Below are 5220 nucleotides of genomic sequence, written 5' to 3'. Positions count from 1 at the left end.
GTCAAAAATGTTAGGCCATATGTGAGAATTGTTAGAGACATATGTTATGTAAATTGGCTAATCCTTTGATAAAACGCACTTTACTTGTAATTGGGTAGATCTAGGATGGGTTTAATACTTCAAGAAACAAGTGTTCAAGTTTAGTATTGAAGCCATGCAAGTCTGACCAAGAAACAAGTGAAGAAGTGTTGTTCATTAAAGCTCGACAAATATCTCAACAAAACCCTTTCTTTCGAGGTTTAATGTTGAAGCTCGACAGAAGTTGAATCTGTCGAGAATTTCCAAATCTGATTTCACGCATATCCATGAATATTTGTGTAAAGTTTCTTTTCTCACAACCCTAGACATATATAAGGAATATTTTAAGAGCCGCCACAAGTGATGCAAAATGATTTATGCATACAAATTGTGAACCAGAGACATTTTGCCCTAGTTCATCATATTCTCTCTAGAAGCTACTGAATCTTTGCGCCAAGGGTTTTATAACCAAGGAACTTCTTGATCTTCATTGTTGGATGAATTGAAAAACTTTGCAACCAACATCTTCCTCAAGTTGGTGTGTTAGTCACGTACTAGAATCCGTGCATCATTGGTTTGTCACGTACTGGGAGCCATGCATTGAAAGGAGAGATTGCCGCTACACTACAAGTCCAATTGGGTATTACTGTAAGGGTTCAACTGTAGGTTGGTACTAGAATTCCTTTTACTTGTAAACGCTTGTTTTGATAATAATGGATTCTTGGGAGTGGTGACCTTAAATTCACCCGGTGGAGTTTTGCCTCAGTGGTTTTCCCCATTCGTAAACAAATCACTTGTGTCAAATTTATTTTCCACTACATTTAATTTAGTTGGTGATTCGTTTATGCTATCACGCTTATTGCATGTAATTGAATCTAATTTATTCACTTGGATAATTAATTGATTAATTAACAAAAGGGGTCAATACATTTTTTGGCCTATCAGAAAATACAAAATATATCTTTTTTATTGTGTTAGTATTTGCGACAAACATTCTTTCATCATAAATATAAAAGATGGTAGTACAGACAGAAATGAAGCCATCGAAAATGATAAAATAATTTGGAAGGAAAATTCCCCCCTTAATTTTCACATTTGTGATGACATTTATCCATCACAATTAATTTTTAAAATTTTTCTAATTGAGTTTGTATTTGCGACAAACACTTTAACCATCGTAAATAGTCAATTTTTTATTATTTTAAAGAATGTATTCATGATGCAATTGGATCCCTCCTAATAAATAATATTTGCATTGAACCTAAGCTGTCGAAAATGGTAAAATTTTGAAGGGGGAATTCATGCCCTTATTTTTCATGTGTTTGAGAGTTCTTTTTTACCATCACTGTAGTCCATATATTGCATTGTTATTTGCAACAAATGTTTTGGTTGTCGTCAATAGTTAAAATTTTCTTAAGATAAGATTGTATTAGCGATGGTAAAGTAAATCCATCACAATAAAGGTGATTTCCAATAGACATATGGTCGTAAAGAATGGTTATTTTCTTTGAATGGTGAGTTTTCCTCAATTTTGTCTTAAAATTCTAGAAATTTTCATTAATTTTAAAAACTACACAAAACAACTTTCAAGGCCCTCCAAGTACTTATGGGCTATTTTGGTCATTTCAAAGGTAAAAGGTATTTTGATCATTTTGAAGATTTGAGGGGCATTTTGGTCATTTTGTATATTTTGGGTTGTATTTTAGTTACTTTATAAGTGTATTGGTATTTCAATCATTTCCTAGCTTTGATGGGAGCATTTTGGAGGCTTTAGTAGTTATTATTGGTTATTTGGTAGTTTTTATCAATATATGAGACAATGAAATGCATCCATCATGCGCTAAACTCATATTCAAATTTTGACCATTATATTGAAAGAGTGGGGTAAGATGTTGGTTTTGGCAAATTTTGAGCTTAATTGGATGGTCAGATTGTGTCAATAGGGTTAATCAAAGTTTCCTAGTGCGTGAAAACAACAACACGTGTCCATCATACGACAGATTAAGATCCAAAATCTGACCTTCTTTGGATTGGTAGAATGTGGTGAAATATTTGTGCTTGTAAATTACAACGACAATCAAATGGTCAGATTTCTCAAAATCGGTCTAACTTGGTCAATCTTTGGTCAAACTTCAGAGTTGGTTATAAGACCACTGTGTAGACACTCAATTTTGCACTCATAATTTAACCATGGAAGGTGATTGAAATGACCATTCTAAATACCCAAAAAATCATAATTGCATTTCATTCATTAAATCATTCATCACATATCATAAAAATGATCTGAAGACTCTAATGATCGCGACGATATGCCCGATTCCCAAATCAAACCATCAGATTGAAAAATATCACAAGATCAAGTTTTCACAGTTTGCATGCATTTTATGTGGGTGAAGATAATCACATGTGATTAATTGAAATTAATTCTAATTGGTCAACAATTAAAATTAATTAAGTAATTTATGTGATTGGTTGTTGGATTTGATAAAAAAAAATAAGCTTGGTTGCATAGGAATAAATTAGATAATAAGGGAATTATTGATAATTGAGCTTTTACAGAATAATTATCTTTCAGATAATTATTCTTTTGAGGAATTAATTATCAAATTAAAAAGGATTTTATTTAGAATACAAGTTTAAAATACGTCCAAGTGCAATTCTCGACTCCGAAAATCCCTAAAAAAGAGTTCAAATCGAAAAAAAAAGAGGAGAATGGGCCTCGCACTCAATCATAATCTACCATCTAAAAATTGCAACAATAGGCAATAGCTTCATGAAATAATTAACTTGTAAATTCCTAAAACGCTGAAAACAAAGCATTAACGCATGTGTGGAAAATACAGTATAATCATAACTTAGTATCATAAGTTCAAAATAAAAACAAGATATTCAAAGGAAATCAACATCTCAATAATCATCAAGTTTGTGAAACAAGTTATAAAGAAATAAACAACTCTCCAAGATAAAACAACTCCACCTAAATAGGTACATCATCTCCCCCTAAGTACAAAAACTCAATCACACTACTACTCCCCCTTTTTGTTACATATTGCCAAAGGCAATCATCTCAATCATTCGAGGGTGGATGTGGTAGAAAAGAACTCCTATACTCAATAAACTCTACTCTCAAAGCAGCTACATCAATGATCACAGAGTCCAAAAGCTATCCATGAGCCGCCTGAGTTGTCATAAATGTCTCCATAATGGTATAGTGTGACGACTGTGTCTCTAGAACTCTTTCAAGCATAGAGCGGAGAGATGGAGAAGCTCCAGAAGGACCAGTAACAGCAGCATACACATCTTCATCATCAATAGCTACAACAAGATTAAAATGCTCATCTCCAACTGTAGGTTCCACTTTTTGTCTATTTCCAGTTCCTTCACTTGGTTCAGCTATCTCTTTTGAGCACTGTGTTGCTTTAGAAAAGTAGCTCCTATGAGTGCCATCTGATGAACAAGCTCAAAAGAGGAGGTACACTCAAACTCAAGATATTCTAGGATCCTAAGGATAGAAACAGGGAAGTAGAGTCTCTACTTCTTAGATATGTATTTATGTGGACCTCGACTATAGTTTGAATGAAAAGAAAGGGGAGACAGATAGAAGCACCAATGATAAAAGCATAAAGGAATATACACCTATCAATAAGAATCGTATGCACATCAAAAATCATAAAGATATTATGGCAAGCAATCCTAAATAGCAAATAGTTAACTTTAGTTAACTCATGAGAGTCAAGTCCAGGCTTAGTAACCCAAGTCATTGTTTTGCCACACGGATTTGACATGACATCATCAAGAGAGGGAGACTCAAAATATGGATATGTGGGGCGACTGAAAAGAGGGATAGAAAGAACATCAGCCACTATTTTCTTAGTGATTTGATACTCCTCACCTCGAATCCAAGTAGTCAAGAAGTGACCACTGCATATAGCAGAATGGACAAACAAATCAAAGTAGAATTCTCTAATTATAGCAATAGGAGGAGACTTTAAACCTGTATAGATAGGCAACCGATCCCTAGACTCTAGAATTTGCTTGACAAAAGGATCCAACTCATCTAGATTAACTTTCCTCTCACACCAAATGGACCTAAACTTGATCAAAGAATCATACTTTTGATAGTTTCCAAAGTAGGATACCTTTTGGAATCAAAAGGCTCACTCTTTTGGCTCACTCTTTTGGCATAGGTTTTGGTTTTCTTAGGAACCATTTCTAATCTCTAAAAAGGGAGAAAACAAAGAAGAGACACAAGGAACTAATGGCAGACTGCATTAGAGAGATAAAACAGAATATATGTATGCAATCTTGGAAATTTACATGATGCATGATGCATTGATTCCTATGATGCATAAAACTAAAGCATTAAGGTTTGCAAATACACATTATTTTGAAAATTGACCAATAAAATCAAGTTTTATGAAAAATTCCCAATATATGAAGAACATAAACCCTATTTTTCAAAAAAACCACAAATTGTGCAATTGATTATCACAAATGTTAAACATGTTATAATCAATCAATCAACAACAAGGATTGATTTTACCCAATTTAGCCCAATTTTACAAAATCCCCAATTTCCTTAAGAACACATGAACCCTAATTTCGAAATTTTTCAAGAAGCATGAAATTTTTTAAATTAAAGCAGAGAACTCATTTTAATAGCATGCATACACAAAAACCCAATAATCATTTTAACACAAAAACACTCAAAATCATCAAAAGCCCCAAAATTTCGAATTTCAAAAATTTTATGAAAATCTATGATTTATGCATGAATGAATGTAATTTGATAAAAAAAAAAAAAAAAAAAAAAAAAAAAAAAAAAAAGGAAGGGTAAAAGAGTCATGCCAAATGTTGTAGATGAAAACCCTTGAAGCTTTGACTTATAAAAGACAAAAAAAAAATATATATATATATATAAATAAAAATAAAATTGAAAGCTAAGAGCAATCGAGAGGGATTGAAGGAAAATGAGAGATAATAGGACAAAACTAATCTATCAAACGCTTAAGAATTAGAAATATTCGAATTTTGATCAGTCGAGAAGAATCTAGCAACAATCATAAGGGTACACTTAAAGATTTCGATCGATCGAGCATCAATCGAACAGGAATCAAATCAGGCAGAGTTTTGGCCTAAAAACTAGACAATTTCGATAGGTTGAGAATTAGCTTCAATCGATTGGACCAGTGAAAATTTTGA

The sequence above is a fragment of the Quercus lobata genome, chromosome 1 (genome assembly GCF_001633185.2).
Source record: "Quercus lobata isolate SW786 chromosome 1, ValleyOak3.0 Primary Assembly, whole genome shotgun sequence".
NCBI classification, from domain to species: domain Eukaryota; kingdom Viridiplantae; phylum Streptophyta; class Magnoliopsida; order Fagales; family Fagaceae; genus Quercus; species Quercus lobata.
The sequence above is the reverse complement of the archived record's forward strand: the minus strand, read 5'-3'. Positions refer to the sequence as shown.